The sequence below is a fragment of the Cyanistes caeruleus genome, chromosome 14, assembly GCF_971803275.1.
Source record: "Cyanistes caeruleus chromosome 14, bCyaCae1.hap1.1, whole genome shotgun sequence".
Lineage (NCBI taxonomy): Eukaryota > Metazoa > Chordata > Aves > Passeriformes > Paridae > Cyanistes > Cyanistes caeruleus.
Genome location: NC_141714.1, coordinates 6,441,585 through 6,459,106, shown reverse-complemented (window position 1 = coordinate 6,459,106; position 17,522 = coordinate 6,441,585). Strand labels below are relative to the sequence as shown.

The 17,522-nt window shown below is 38.3% G+C and overlaps 1 protein-coding gene across 2 annotated transcripts in view; it reads left to right on the top strand.

Annotated features, from left to right (window-relative positions):
- Positions 1-15,704, top strand: part of LOC147650531 (uncharacterized) — a 125,339-nt gene extending 109,635 nt beyond the window's left edge. For both annotated transcript variants that reach the window (XR_015276208.1, XR_015276216.1), the window contains 2 exons: positions 7,792-7,845; positions 14,725-15,704. The gene's annotated coding sequence lies outside the window, so the exon portion shown is untranslated. The remainder of the gene's footprint in view (positions 1-7,791; positions 7,846-14,724) is intronic.
- The last annotated feature ends 1,818 nt before the right edge of the window (positions 15,705-17,522 follow it).

The window sequence follows — 17,522 nt, the reverse complement described above, 5'->3', positions numbered from 1 at the left end:
TGAAGAAAATTGATTTTAATACTGCTTAATGTATATATTTCAACCAAGCACCTTTAACTGTAGCATCTCTTCTGACATCTCCATAATGTGGGAGCATGTACATAAGTGTATATACTAGACTTCTTATTGTGTCTAGACAGTGGATAAAAATTCTGTCATTAAATACTCAGTTGCATAATGGAAAATTCCACAAAGAGCTGTGATTTACTCTTCAGAAATATCCCACACTCTGTTGAAAGACAATCCGTTTCTGAGATAATTTGTCAGTTTTTTATTCCACACTTTTCTAAGGTACAGGAATATCTTTGGGTTTTTTTCCATCTGCCTTGATTGTAAAGTTCTGGTGCTACATTTAACTTCCCACCCTCTTCCTGGAGTTGATGCTTCCACCCTGGGCATCCATGAGAAATGCCAAACAGAGAATTACCAGGGTTGCATAATACAGGGACAAGCTATTTCACAGTTGAACAGATCTATGCTCTCCAGGCAAGAAGATAATAGAAGTTATGGCTATGAAGTGACTGAGTTCCTCCTTGGGGGGGCAAAAAAAATCTATCTTTACCCAAAGGTGAAGCCAAATATAGCAAACTATGGCAGAGTGCAATTGTATATATAATTGTCTCATGAAATTTTAACCCCTAGTGATGAAGGGAGGAGAGGAAGAGAGAAAAAGAGAGAATAAATTAAGTTTACTAGATCATCTATTATTTGACCTGCTATGCTGATCTTCTAAGAAGTGAAAAATCACATTTATAGTAATTCACGACAAAAAAGAATATGGCCTTTACCTTATTGACAATTTACTTGCCAAAATTAAGGCACAGACACTCTCATTTTATAGCCCTGAATACCTTAGATGATCTTGAAACCTGGTAAGCTCTACCAGCACACTTTTTTTTTTTGTCTGCATTCAAAGGCTGCCAATGGCCTTATGAAAAAAAAAAAAAAATTTGGAACACTGCATCATGCACAGGGAATCCTGTGGCTGTAAAGCAAGAGTACAAAATATAATCACAGACAGAAGACTGAAAATAAGTCAAGTCAGACTAAAGGCTTGGCACAGCTGTCTGTGACTTCCATTTCAAAGCAGTTAGTGAGCCACTAGGGGCTTTGTCTTGACTAGAGATATTTGCCTTAAACAGAGTTCTTTGAACAAGGATATGACAACCCCTAGCCTGGCCTTTCAGCCCCCTGGAAAGAACTTGTTCTTCATATCCCAGTGGCCAGTACCAAGGCCCCTTCAATGTCCCATCAAACCAGCAGTGGGGTCTGACCCAAACAGCTTGCCTGCCCAGGTAACATCTCATATTGTGGTATTTTCAGTTTTAAATAGAAACAAAGAGAAAGAAATATTGGACACACTCCTCTTCCTTCTCCCTAGCCCCCCAGGACTTGTTTTTAGTAAGCAAAAAGCATCCAAACTGACCTGTGTGTTCCACTCATAGCTAATAATATCATAATAACATCATCATAACAGGAACTACATGCACTTGTCATTTTTCTTGGAGCTTGCAGCACGTATCATTTATATCTCTGGACTTTCATACACCAGCTCTCAATCAACCACTCATTACTGAGATATTCCATTAGTGCCATGCTGGGAATGGAATCTTTTCCTACGTTCTGCAACTTTACTTTGAACCAGAGCCTCGTAGCTAGTCTTAGTCTCAGGATTAGTTCGCCTTGCAGCCGGCAGGAGAGGTGGGTGGGATGCATTCCAGCACCTCCCTGGCCCTGCAGTTAAAGCTCACAGCCTCTGCTTTGGGCCAGACTGAGGGGTGAAATAGGCCATGCAGCCAGACCCAGAGACTGGGCTGTCACTCAGTCAGTGTTTTCTCCTTCTCCTTGCCTGCATAAGGAATAATTCACACCTGCTTGTTAAATAGCTGACTCCCTGTCCTGGTGCAAAGAAGGGATTATCCAACTCCTAGCTTCATTGACCTACCTCCTCTCTGAGCCCTGTGTCTGATGGGCTCAGTGACACCACACCTGAGGCAGCCTAGGGAAAGGCAATTTGTCTCCCATAAATGACTCTTTGTTCAGCCAAACATGTAATAACAACACAACATGAATATCAAGTGGCTGAAATAATCATTATGTGAATCTTTCTCTGTTCTAATTTGAGGGTGAAGATGCACTTTTCAAACCCTCTCTGCACAGGAGGGCAGGATTGATAGCTGTGTCAGCCCTAAAGTGTTCTACTTCCATTTTAGATCTCATCTGGCATTTTCAGAGACTTTAGTGGTGTTGAACTACTAATCTCAGATCAGAAGGGTCAGAGTCAAATCAGAACCCAGATTTCAGACTTATTTTATAATTTTAAGAGTGAAGGATGTTGCATTGTTCTGTGCATTTATTGCTCTATGGTCAGTCTTAGAGAATGACAAATTTACAGATTTTGATTAATACCCCAGTAATTTAATATTTACAGACATTATTGATCCCCATTGCCTTTGACCACGGAATCATACAGATTATATTTTTCAAACTTTGCATTTTTTTCCCTGAGATTTTCAATAGAATCTTCCTTCTTTTCCCTTTCCCCCACCAGGAGTGGGGTAGTTAACTGCAATGGGAATGACTTTGGAAGGCAGTGGCTGACAGTTCAGGACGGGGAGGATGCAGATTCTGTAGGAACAGGGAGAACAGTGGGGCTGTGGGACTCTGATGGAGACAGGAGAAAATGATCTGACTACTGATAACAGGAGGGAGGAACAGATGATCACTAAAACACTTAGTACTGTGCTGATGGCCTGAGTAAGATACAACAAGGTCTCTATCAACACTTTTTCTATCATGGACCTCATTTACTCTTATTCACACCAGTAAAATGGAGCAGAAATGCCAGGACTAAAAGGAAAAGCAATAGCCCTACAGGCTTCCTTTTGCTGCATTGTTTCCAAAGGTTTTGTGTATTTTCTGGCAAGCAGCAGAGAGAGCTGCCTACCATGAGGAACAGCTTCCTGAACAGGAGACAACTCAGAAATCCTCAGTCATAACAGATAACATTCTGCAAGAGCTTGTGCCAGAGGAAGGTGTAATTCTAGGGTTGTTAGTGTTAGCAGAATGTTGCCCAGAGTAAATCAGAAGGCAATCTATCCTTATTTATAGTAATGAATAAAGACATATCAAGAGTTTGTGTCCAGTTTAGCTGTCCATCAGTGACAGAGTGAGGTAAGCCAAGCTTCACTACAGCATTCCTTCCATGTTACTGCAGAGGAGCTGCTCTGGTCACCCACTGAGACCTACCTCCCATCCCCTCCCTGTTCCCTGGACATGCCTACCAGAGTGGGAGTAAAAAGCTGTGAAATCCAAACTGCAGTGCTATATAACTTCTTTACAGTACTGGGAATCATTGTATAGAATAAAAGCAAGGTTGAGCTGGGTCCAAATTAACGAAGAAAGCATTGTCAAAACATATTCTGCAGTAATAAGGACAGAGAAAGAAAAAAGGGCTTTCTGTTAGTTCCCATTTATTTAATGATGATATAAAATCTAAGCTGGCTATTTTGTATGTCAGAAAGTAATCGTGCATGACCAATTTTTGCTCTTGTTAGAATTTTACCTTGTGGCTACATTGTATTTGTGATGATTTCAAGGAATGCTTTTATCATGTACAGGTTTTTCAAAGGTTTGCTCACTTATTAAGCAAGTGAGAAAAGGGGACTTTGTTTATCCAAAGTAACCTTCCAAGGAAATCAGGATTCTATACAGGACATTGAAAGGCTGTGTAGGCCTTTTCAGTGACTATGATGGCATTCCAGTCTTCCCAGTAATCTGCTGGAGAGTTCCCACTCTCCTGAAAGGCATTTTTGCCTCACAGACCTTTCCAGTATTAGTTTTCAAAACAACCCATGCAGTTAAGTGGAGATAGAGCTGCTACCTTTTACACACCCCAGAAAATGGGCTGGTGTGGCACAGCCATGTTACATGGACTACCAAATAAGAAAGCATGAAAAGTCTGGTCTTAAGTGTTCTTTGGAATCATCCTCAGCTCAGACAGGCTAAGACCAAATAGTGGTGGTTTCTAATAGTTTCTGTTGAATTAGTATTGTTATTTTCATACATCTGTTGGACATTGTATTTCTCCTCAATTCTGAAAAGATGGTGCATATGGGAAAAAGTGATATGACTTAAATTAAAACCATACATTTCTATTTTCACCAAAATTATTTGTACATTTGTACACCACTTATAAAGGTTAAAAAATGGAACTCATATGAAAATGTAAGCAAGGAATACACTTTTTTTATAGTAGGTTCTAATGTTTATTTGTAGTTGTAAGTGGGGAGTAAAAGAATTGAGAAATTATAGAGGAAGGGATGCTGTGGGTTTCCATGAGTCCTGCTGCTGCATGCAGCACAAGCTCTTTCCTCTGCCTTTTCTCTATCCACATCTCCATGAGTCTTCTGGCTGCCACTATTTTTTTTTTTAAACCAGGAGGACTGAGTGTAATTTCTGTTTCAGCTCAGCTTCAACCTCTGCCAAAGGGAAACAGAAATAGAGCAAATCCTTTCCATTCTAATATAAAATTCTTCATATATATGATACATATAATGAAAATTTAACATATCAAAAACCTTGCTTTGTCAACATATTCACACACCTTGTACCACCTGACATCACATCTGACAAAAGCCAGTTGGTAAGAAAGGCTTTAGAAACCTCTCTGAATAATAATCCTCACAAAATTTCAGTAAGATGATACAAAATAAACCAAAACAGAGTTCAGGTGAACAGGGCACATACCACCAGTATATTTTTTTTTATGTGACTGTGAAAATCCTCTGGAGCTGGCCATCAGGGGACATTTCTTTCAGCCATTTGAAGCATTTCTCAGGGGACATACTATTCCAGCTTTTTAGCTGCTATTTTGCTATAAGACCCAAGAAATTGCTCTGAGGTGTTTCCTTTCCCACAGGCAAATGGAAAGTTAGTATTTTATATGAAGATGAGCACAGTCCTCTGATGCAGCTTAGTATATTTTTTTAAGTTTACAATTTAAATGTCATTGCATTACCAGCACAATGGGTCAAATTTGCCCAAGGGTATTTATATTGACAAAATGATAGGAGAGCTACAAGAGGCTCAGAACAAGGTAAATATGCTGAACATATTTACCTTGGGAATGGTTTCTCCAGAGGAGCTAAACACAGCCAGAGCCTCCTTCAACATTTTAATGTGTAATCAAGGTAAGCAAGTGGTGAAGTCTTGAATTGTATGATACACATTTAATGTGGGGACAGTGACAAGCAAAATTTGCAGCCTCTGAGCCTGGCTGACTACAAAAGTAACCCTCTTTCCCTCTGTGGTCCATGCCTGCCAATGTAGACAGCTGCATTTTCTGTACCTTTGACATTTGCATCCAGCTCAGTCCAGGGGCAGCAAGTGAATGAGATGACACCAAGAAAACTCACAGAGGAAGTGAAAGTACAAAGGACAAGCACAAAATATTTTCTGTCTTCCAGAACTTAACCTGAAAAACCCCGGAGGCTTTCTGGAGGGAGTAGGGGTAGATAGGTGGTGACAAGGAGTTTCAGGGCCATAATTGCCATGGAGAATGGGGGTGAACTCTTGGCCCTTTGGGTGCTTAATCACTGGAAGTTATGGGAAAGGCTCAGATCAGCCCCTTTTGTTCTCGTGGTTTTCATATGGTGATTCTAGACCCATGTAACCAAGTGGAGCAAAACCTGGTATAACCCAGGCTGGCCGAATCTGGACTTAGAATCTCTTCTTTAGTATCTAAAATGCATTGTTTTCTTCTGCTGCCAAGAGATAGCTTTTGTCTCTGCTGCTGGTAAATTTGCCTTCAACCTGACTCAACACACCCAAGCATGCACATTTTCCAGGTGAGAAAAGGGTGAAAGAAGTAGCTGCTACTTGCTCTGTTTGCTCATTAGAACATAACAAATGTGCTGGGGAGCTGGATCATCAACTGCCTCATGGCACTGCAGCAGTCAGGCAAAGCAGATGTAAAATGCCATCTCGTTCAGCTGGGACAGTGTAAACTCTATATTCACACTCTTTGCTGAAGGTATGCAAATATGCAAGGTGATAAGCAACATAAAATTCTTCCTGAAATCTTTGATCTGCACATTTATAGTATTTAGGGTATGTAGAAGGCAAATTAGATCTAAGTGGAGACTGAAATTAACCATCTCATCAAATTCTGATTTCTCTGTGACTGACTCTTTCCAATCCATCCCCTGCAAGAGGATAGTACCTTATTATGACTTTAAAGCCTGTTTTTTTCAGTACTACTGTGTGTCTTAAGTGAGAATTTATTTCACGTCAGGGAATTTCATGATTTGATAGTCACAACATAAAAACTGTAAAAATTGTTTTTGGGCTGAAAGGACATGGATTTAAAATAATCACTGCACCTTTTTCCTCAGTAATTGTATAGATGTGGATTTGTAGAAACATACAATTGATCTATGGAGGTGGGATAAACCATGTCCTTGCCTAGGGGAAATAAATGTAGTATAAACACTTTCCTCATGAATACATCTATTACTGTCATATTTATCCTTTAAATGTATGCATTCTTTAGAAATGGCAGTAAATGTTACACTTCAGTTGTTTGAGGGAAATATTAACTCCTTCATATTCTGTTTATATTTTGAAATCTGGAGAGAAGGAAGTGCTGTGTTAGTACACCGGTATTTAAAAGCTGTTTTACTACCAGCTTGTCATTCTACCTAAACAATAAACATAAAAAAAAACAAGTAAAACTTTTTAATTTTAATTTTACAATTTATAAGCAGATGGGTATGCAGGGGAGGAAGAATAAAATTTCTGTGCTGGACAATGAAATGTCTGAGGAGCCCTGGACATTTGTAGTTAAAGGCCATTTTTGTGCTTCTTTGCAAACGCTGGTGATTTCATGGCAGCCAGAGTCCTGCCCCCATGGCCTTGTGAGTGGTCCTGGTCTAGCAGCCAGATGGTGCAGGAGTATCCAGCCTCTCCCCCATTAACTGTCCAGATAATGAGGGTAAGATGTTCTGTTTGTCTAAATCAGTTCTTGCTCTGTGGCAGTGGGAATAAGGCTGCTCAGCCACAGAGGAGCTGTGAGGCAGGAGAGCATCTCAGAGGACTGTCTATGTACTTAACTAGATGAATAGTGAGTCAGTGGGGCATGGGAAAACAGCTGTCACATTTATCTTCCTCACACTAGCAACTGAGAGTCATTACCAGGATCTAATACACCAAAGGATGCTTTGAAAAGAGATCATCCTCATTTATTTGTCTACACATACTTAAAATGTTGCTTTGTGGTGTAAGTTAATGGCACAGTAGGAAGAGTTTGGGCTAAAATTATTTAGGGACTATTTAAGTAGGGGAGATTAAAGCTGATCTGTTCTTTTCCAGTATCCTCTTTCTCATTGCACCGTGGGGAACCTGTTTTTGTGAGCCAATCATCATTTTTCTTAAACATATAGAGAAATTATAAAGGATAATTATATCTCAGGGGCACCTTAATTGTCCCAATTACTCGGCCAGTTTTGACAGCCAGATCTGATGAAGAGAGATCTGTAGGCATAAGACAACATTTCATGTGGCACTTGGACAATACTCATGGTGCAGTTATAATAATCAAAGTATCTGTGTTTAAAAAGATAGTATATGCAAAATAAAACTGGAGGAGAAAAGAGCTTTGTCGATTTATAAGAAATTCTTTACCCAGTCAGCCTTCTGCATGAGATATACAGTATTAGAACTAAATGAATTATAATTAAGTTGCACATAACTGAAATGGGCAAATTCAATTTTCTCTGTGTTTCATTATAGCTTAGCTGCTGCAATGATAGATGGAATTATGACACCTTGTACAAGACCTTCCAGGTATAGTCATTATCAAACATAATTTTACTTACTTCTTTTTATTTTGTAAATTGAAAAAAATATAATTGTCAATCAATGGATCAATGGATGAGGTTACTTGCTCTGGTATAATAGGCAATATAAAATCCCTGACATCATATTGGAGTGCACAGATGCTAAAGAGCCTTTTTAGGGTTTTTTAGGCATAATTGGCATTTTTTGGTTAAAGGATGAAAACCAAATATTTGAACTTATAGGGCTAATGGTAGCTATAATAAAAAAAAAAAATAAAAAAAATGGATGAAAGTGAAGACACTTCCACTCTCTGTAGCTTCTAAAAATAGAACAATTATCTTCTCCTAGAAGGCTTTGGTGTTAGTATGATTTCAAGAACAAGGTTAATGTTGAGCCCTTATACCCTGGCTGTAGAGGTGCTTTCTTGAGCTCAGATCATGGTAAAGAGTATAAATGTAAACAGAAGCCTTCATCTTTTTCTGCCTGAAATTCTGTTACATCCATAACAAGGTTTAAACATCTTGTCCAAATGAGCAAAATGTTATTCTCATCATTAAACTGGCAGTTGCACAAAGGCAACCGGACCAGATAAAAAACAAAAGCTCTTTCACAAAGTTATTCCTTGGTGTAATCAGGGAGCAGGCAACCATAAATTAAAGCAAAACTTTATTCCCTGCTTCCTGAATCTCCAAATCAGTTTCTTTTTTAAAAAGGAATCTTAGTAAGAAAGGTAGAGGAGAAGCTAGTAAAAATATCTATGTGTAAAATGTAAATATTTTGTATAGCTCTGTCAGATAGTAGAATTGAGATTTTTTTAGATTAGGGTTTTCAGTAAAAAAATAGAGAGAAAAAAACCCAACCAGGTTATATTTGATAAACAGGTGTGGTTTTCAGAGTCTCTGAAACCATGAGGGACATATCTCTGGCCACACTGGAATGCAGCACAAGACATCTCCATGATAAGCACTAGCACCAGGCATAATCTATAGGCACTGTTCCTAATAAAAATTTATTCATCCTGTGAGCTAAACATGGTAATACAGTCAAAAACTCTATGCTGGGCCATTCTTGCCCATGCACTTATCATCTGTCACACTGAGACCCACTGGCAGATTGGCTCTTGAAGAAAAGAGCATTTTAATGCAAAACCTTGTATTCCCATAAGGCACTCAAGGCAACCAGTGGGGGGCCTGTCCAATCCTTTTCTATCAAATCTGTTTTACTGGAAAACGAAAGTTATTAAAAGCAAGGAACATAACAATCAGCTTCAAGGTTCAGCTCACCTCTGTTTACTGCTCTGGTTCTGGGGATTAGCCTCTATTTCCTACAGAGAGATTAGCAATCAAAGCTAAATTACATTTTCATTGGGTAAATCATTTACAAATAATTTGAGATTCTGGTCTGGAAGCTTCAGCATGACTAAAAAAGCTCTTCTCTCATTTCAAGTGTATTCAAGAGAAATCTATGTGTAAACTGGCCCTATCACCTAGAAATTCCAGACCACTGGAAATTGTCACAAACAGATGTAAAACCTGTTCTCAGTCAGAGAGTTGTGCATTGAGTATAATCCTTAGGGAAGGTGACATATTCTATAATTTCTTTGGACTCAGGCTACATGGCTACTACATGGAAGACTGTATCACAAAAAATATTACAGGATCAAAGTAGTTAGTAAAAGCAGAGATGTCAAACAATTTTTATCCTACATGCTTGATACAGCTAAACCTCACTGTGTAAATATCAAACAACAAACAAAAGAACAAACTGGAAAATTCATAGGGTAAGCTTGAGAGCCACAATTCATAGAATCATAGACTGTGAGGTTGGAAGGGCACCTCAGTTCACCTATTTGTTACACACACATGATTTGAGAGCCAAAAGTTGGTCATTATTTTGAAAATAAAAATAATACTGGGTCCTCATGCCTACAAGGCTCAAGCACCTCTCAGAGTTTTCACTAACAGTTTTAGTATCAAGGCTGCTGTCACCTAAAAGTGCAAACAATATATTCTGCCCAAAACCAACTTGCAGATACCTAATAGCATTAATTTTATTCCCTGTGTGTCATTAGGATTCATGTCCATCATACTTTTGGTGGAGAACAACAGATCAAAGGGAGAACATACGTGCTTGTGCCAGAGCACAAATCCACCATTTTAACTTTTTACCCAAGTCCAAAACCTGCACTGTTTAAATCCTGTAGATGTCAGCCAAGCATACACCTTTTATAGGATGAAATAGTAGTTCCAGACACTAATTCTGTCCTCCTAGTTGCTCAGTTTGCTTCCTTCTTGGCATTTAAAACCTCTAAGTATTTTTTTTATAATTCATATTTTTATATTTAAAATTTACAGTGTTTTTTTTCCAGCATAAAAATTTCCTGCCAGCAAATATAAATAACACTCCCCACAACCATGGAAGCAGTAGAAAACACCTGGACTCCTGATTCTCCATTTGTGCCCTTCTCACCAACATCCTGTGCCATCAGGAGTGATTCATGGAGCTCTGCAGAGCCCATCCTGGCACCTCCCTGGGTATTGCCACTTCAAGCACGTTTGGCTAAGCTGAGGCTGCCAGCCATGGATGCCTGCTGCAGGAAGCCCTGGAAATGGGCAGCTCATGCTAATGAGCTCCGTGCTGCTGTCCCCCAGGGGAGCTGGGAGTCTCATTTGAGTCTGCTGAACGTTCCAGAGACAGAACAGCACACGTGTCCCAGCCTCAAGTGCTCAGCGACCCTGGGCCATCAATTTCTGATTCACATTAGCTAGCACTTAATATCAATGACAGTGATGTTTTAAGTATCAGTTCCCACACACAGTATTTAATTTTTGGTGGTACCCAGGACATCTCAGATAGTAGGTGGCATAAATTAGTTCTCTATCAAGTTGATGGGAATGTTGCTGCTTTCATAGATATGTAGTTAAGTACAATTGATCAAGTATCCCTATTAAATTCTGCCAACAGGATTGAAAATCCCAAAGATGATTTCAATGAAATGCTTGCTTTGCACTGGCAAAGTACACACAGAAATTTCATAGCCTACCTGACTTTTAATCACTATGAGCAAAATTAGTCCATCTCCAGGGAACCTAAAATAAATTTGTCAGCCAGTCAACTTAAAAAAGGATTTAAAGAGGGCTGATCAATAAGGCTGGATTTCACCCCAGGTTGCTGTGATTTCATGTGAATTCAAATAAGCCATCCAAGTGTCAAATGGCCAGTTTTTAGTATGTACTTTAATATGTGCTGTGGACATAAGGTAAAACACTGAGTCCAGAAAGAAAACAGAAAATGAGGACAGTTTATTAAGCAAAACTTATGTACTGCCATTCTTAAATATATATTTTTATGTCTCCACCCATTCTATACAACATACTTCATATATCAACTCTATTTTAACTGTACTTTTCTTACCCTTTCCTCTTTTTTTTTTTTTCCCCTACCCACCCATCCCCTCAGGTAGCAATAAAGAGTAAAAATATGCTTTTTACTCTAGATTACATGTGACAGTAGTGCACATATGCTGATTATACTGCAATATTACAGCAATCCAAGCTCACAGTCTGCTTCAAAATGTCCCATTTTCCTGTTGAGTCTGCATGTCTGATCAAGAACGAATGACACACGCTTGCAAGGACTATTTTTGTCTTCAGCCAGTTTGTATGGATTTTTCTAAGAGAGCAGGGGTAAGGTGACCTCTCATTGTCCTGAGGACAGATTAAATTCATGTAATACACAGGCAGGCAAAGAAATGTTTCAGAAAAAGAACAAGGAAGAATGTGAAGGACAGGCTAGCAAAGAAAAGAGCAAAAGAAAACTTCTAAAATGGCCAGAGCTTCCTCCCAGACTGGGAATTGGAAGAACAATAAGAGCCATTTCCTCTCTTCCATGAATTAGAAAAATGAGCACTTGTTCCTATTTCTAAGGTTCTCCACAAATCAAAATGTATAGCTTATCTTAATAAGACTTTAGAAATAAATACTTAGGCTAATATTCAGTAGAATCTGCATTAAACACAATATATAGCATGACAGCAGATAGAACAGGTGAAACTACTTACTTACAAAAACTCTGGCAAATAAATATCAGAATTTTTGAAAATTTACTTGTTAAACACCAATTTTCTCACTGTTACCACCATTAATTTTCTCTCTGAGGGCAGATAAGAGTATTGGGTTCTTCCTAAAAGACACTAGATGAGCATATACCAGAGAAAGTTAGATTCAGAGTTTATCCTGTAAGGTGAGAGAAAATAGATAAATACAGTGCAGAAAGCAAAAAAATAATGCCAAGGGATGGCTAAAAAATTATCAGCTGGAAATACTCTCAGAGGAAATGTAAGCTTTTGAAAAACAATTATTTAAATGAATACATTTTTATTAGAAAATAATTGCACTTGAAATTGCCCTAAAATAAAAAGGGTCAGAGGCATGCTTAGCTCCAACTTCCCAGAAGTATAATCGGAAAGTAAGCAAAATCTACCATACTTTTGTCAATCTTTTGAAAACTTTGCCATAGTAATATTTCTAGGAGATGGATCAGAAAAAAATTGTGTGGGACCAATAAGGTTTTAGAAGTAATTTCCCTTCTTATGAGACAACTCATGCAAATACAGCTGTAGCAAAGTTGACCAACTTAGATTATTGATAAAACAATGCTGTGAAAGTAATTGAATTTAAACAAGTGAGTCAGCTCAGAGAATCACAGAATGGCCTGCTGTGATAAAGCCCTTCTGGAGACCACCCAGTCCAACCTCATCTCAGAGCCAGGAGGAGCTAGAACAGGCTTCTTGGGAACATGAGCAGCGTAAATTTTTAGGGTCTCCAAGAATGGAGAGTCCACATCCTCTCTGGACACCTTGTTCCAGTGTGTGAGTATCTTCACAGTGAGGAAGTGTTTTATGTTTAGATGGAATTTCCTGTATTTCCATTTGTGCCCATTGCCTCTTTTCCTCTCACTGTGCAACACTGAAAGTCTGGTGTCACCTTCTTTTTCCCCTCTCTCAGTTATTCTTACACAAGGGAAAGAAGTCTGTGACTGTCCTCTTCTGCAGGCTGATGAGTCACAACTCTCCCAGCCTCTTCTTCTATGACAACTGCTCCAATCCCTTAATCATCTTAAAGACTCTTTTATACTCTGTGATATCCACTGTTAAATTTAAAGTCAATCCATTTTCTCCATCATTTTAATCAGGTTTTTAAAGTTCAATTATTCCTAGAGTAAATAAAGACTGTCCCTATTGTGACTGCCTAAAAAATGATGGAGGAAGGATATTTCCCTCCCTTTAACATCAAATTTAAACTGCACCTTTGTAATATTTTGGGGATATTTGAGCTGCTGTCTTAGAGTGATTGCTCATGGCATGTTTGATCACATGAAGATGTTGTCTTATACTTTTCTAAGTTGACAGTCTTAGAACAGGAGTCCCATTGAGAATAATGGTGGACTGAAAACTAAGCAATCAATGAGGCAAAAAATATTGAAGGAAAAGAATTCATTAATAAGACGCTTGAGATTTAATGCCCACATGGGCTTGTAGACCTCTTTCAGAATAAATACTTTGAAGAGCTGGTCGTGTCTGTTCTTTATTTTAATGTCTTTAATTCTATCATTGAAATTAAATTACTTTCTCCTGCATTTGCAGGAGTTCTGATACCCTGAAAATTACACAATCCCTTGGGAACTTTCTTTACTTATACTTTTGCATATGGGTAGCTTGAGGGAGGATGTCTTTCCCTCCATGTCATTACCATAAGTTTTGAGAACTATTCATTCAGCACTTTTTGGTCTCGCCCTCAGGATTGACCAATATTACTCTTTATCTGCCTTATCTGCCTTTTGATCTTCACTTGAGCGGGGAAAGCCACTCCAGAAATGCCTTTGCTCCATAGATTTGGGGAGTAGACTACTGGTGATTGGGCAGTATTGGATAAATATTTTTGCCTTCTATTTTAGCACAACATTTTACTGTGGGCAGTGTCCTATCACAAGAGCAGTTCTAGTCACTGATTAGAAATCTGGTGTGGAGAATGTAGCTCAACCAGAGAAAAACTCCTGTGTTGTGTCTGTCCCAGCAGGGTTTGTGATACCAGAATGAGGGGGGGAAATGGATGTAGACTGAGCACAGGAGTCATCTGTGACGACTTACCACAGAAGCTGGCAAACAGAAAGGAGAGAACTGCAGGTGTGTCAGCCTGACCTCAGTGCCAGGAAAGATCATGGAGCAGATCAAGACAACCAGAGGACAGGGCCCAGCCAACACAGATTTACAAAAGGCAGGTCCTGCTGGACCAGCCTGATCTCCCTCTGTGACAATGGGGCCACTCAGTGGAAGAGGGAAAGGCTGTGGATGTGTCTACTTGGACCTTGGTAAAAACCTGGTAAAGCTGTTTCCCACAGCTTTCTCCTGAAGAAACTGGCTTGGATGGGTGTACTGTCCAGTGGGTAAAAAACTGCCTGGGAGGCCAAGCCCAGAAAGTTTCTTCCATGAAATATCTGTGTTATGCCAAAGCAGTAGATTACACAGAAATTACTCAGTAACTCATATTCTGTCTCATCAGACATAATACAGAAAGATGAAATGAATTGAACTGCAGGTTGAAAAACAGAAGTGATAAAAATAAAAAAATAATAGAAAAAAACTATATGCAAATTAAATGTAAATTCTCTGATACATTAGATCTTTCTCTCCCCAGTCACTGTTCTGCTTTCTTGCAGATAGGGAAAAATACATTCCAATGTAATAAAGGTCAGCCTTTTCCAATCAAATATAAACATTCATTTTAAAAATGTTTCTTTTCTGATTGTCTCTTTGCCTTGTTCTTTGCAAGGGCAAACGTTTTTGTCTGTCTTATTTCTAACTCTTGTTTTTCTCTTGCCTTGCAGACAAATGAGAATAACATCCATGTTGTTACTGAGATATGAAAGTCAACACAACCTGATACAAAATGGTGATGGTAATGAAAGACCAGGTGACATTTCAGGCTGACATTCCAGACAAGCATTTTAGTGATGTTTACAAAAATTTTAGCTTAAGAATATTGAACAAAGATTTTGCAGAGTTGGTCCTGAGTCTGGGACTGTTTACATTGGATTAAACGAGTATATCTCACCTTAGTTTCTAGAGGAAATCATCAGAGACAAGTTCCTAGACACTGTTTCTCAGACTGTGTTTTACAGCTCTTTAGTGATCATAAATGAGTGACAAAAACCACATGACCTTAGACTTATTTGGAACAGCTCTGTCCTCCAACACTGGCCTGAGTAATTTTAACCAGTTCTCCTCCCTCTGCCCCAGCTGAGCAGAGCTGCTGCCAGGAACAAAAAGTGCAGGTGCTGTAGGGATTATGAGAGTGGGATGAAGGGAGAGGAAAGGAGAGTTATGATAAGAGACTGGAGCCCAGCTCACAGAAGTTCAAGAAATAATGCCATAAAGAAACGAAAATGTTTTAGGTTTCGCTTCATTAGTGCAAGGATTAATTGAAAATGTCCTAGTTATAATTATTACATTGCAAGAAAGCAGAATAATACTGGGACCTGAGATCAGCAATAACACAGAACAATATCTTGCATTCCTCTCTATCCACTGAGCCACAGCACTGAACTATCATGGAACAAACCTGGCCACCCTACTTCAGCTATAGGAACATTCTGCTAATTTGGTTTAACCCCAAATAAGTAACAAACAGCTACTCACTGATTCTCTTCCCAGTGGGATGAACAAAAGAATTGGAGGGGCAAAAATCAGAACACTTGTGGATTGAGATGAGATCATTTTAATAATTGAAAGAAAATATTATAATAATTGACAATAAGAATAAAAAAATTCATTAGAAATAATTGTTTTTAAAAGGGAGAGAAATGAAACCAAACAAATGATGCACACTGCAATTGTTCATCACCAATAGACTCATATTCAGATTCCAAGCTCAGGAAAATGCTGAGGATAACTATAAAGAGAATATATGAGTAATCTTTATAGTCAGCTGTATTTTTCTTTTTTTTTTTTTTCCCCACAGTATTTCAAAAGTGACTCTCTGTAGGCTCCAGATAGCATAGATCTGAAGAGAAAGCAATCCCAATGTCACCCCCACCCTCTCTAATCTACTTTTATTACAATTGAAGCATAAATCACACAAACTAATATTCCACAAAAGCCTCTATTGTTTTACATGTACTTCTATTTTCATTCTGAAATTGCAGAGATTTTGTTTCCTCATATATCAGAGACCTTTTTGAAATGTGGGAAGTGACACAACAGGGTAAATGTAGGAAGGAGCAAAAACCCAATCTTTTGGCTGGCTCATATTAGAGACTGTAATCTGATATTCTTCCTGCAATAGATACATGGAAGAGAGGGCACAATTTAGAAAAGTGTTAAATATCCTGCTCCATGCTGCATACAAAATATTTGTTGACAATTAAGGTGAAAGATATTATAGCCATGGAGAAGTGTCATTGGATAATTGCAATCATTTCTGTAAACATGTTATAAATACAGTGTTTCAACCTTCAATTTTAGAATAATTTAAATTGGAATATGAAAATATTTCAATTAGAAATGGAATTTTAAAAAAATCTCAAAATAAATGAAAAGTTCAAATTGGCTTTTGAGGAAATAATATTTATGGAGGGAACCCTTCCAAAGGATTGCTCCCATAGTTTGTTGGATCAGATACTGAACTGAAAAATTCAGAAATAACACAATGTTGTTCTTTAACTATAAGCACTGTGTTGTAAATCTAAAGTTGTTACTAAATCTGTTTCTCATGCTTTATGTAACTAGCATTTCTTTCAGACAACGATTTTCACTTGTGTGTTTTCAGAAGCCTGGATACCTGATCCCTGCCCATACCTACAATGATTACATTACAGAAATAATCAATTCATTAGGAACAAAATTCTTGACTTCCTAACTGCTGTTCAAATGTTTTTGAAAAGATTCTCTGAGACATACTGTTACACTGTGGGAAGAAATACTTGCTAGAATGGCATTTCCAAACAACAAACCACTCCCTCTTGCACATTTATATAAAACAAGTTAAAAAAATAATACTGAGAGTCTGCACCACAGCATGTTCACATCTGCTAGGACCTGTCAAAATAACCCCTTCCAAATTAAGTAGTTAAGTGGTGCAAGACCCACCCTCTGCACTCTGTTGGTGTTACAGCACTCCCAGCCCAACCTCACAGTTTGTTTTGTGAAAGATGGGAACTTTTTAATTTGTTTTCTCTCAGACAGAATTACAACATGCATGAAGAAGAAGAGATGAATTTGTCAGGATTATTACAGTAACAAGATAAGAGATCCTCAGAAGGGAATTTTCTTCCCCAGATGTATAAATATTACAGCGTAATTGAGGTTGGAAATTAGGGTCATCTTGTCCAATCCCCCATTTACAATAGCTAAAAATATCTGTTGTTTTTAAAGGAAACAGATCTTTTCTGTGCTCTGATTTAAGACGCTATGAAAGTTTATATTTTGTAAGTTTTATATTTGGGAGACAAAAACCCCTTTTAAATCTAACCACAGAACTTGGGTCTTCAGAGACTCCATTCAAAGTTCTAATTAGCTTTTTTACCTATATATCCACTTTCTGCATATTACCATGAAATAGATATTGGCCATGAGGGAGAAGGCTGCTGATAAAGAGCAGAAAATTCCGAGGTATGTGCGGAGACAC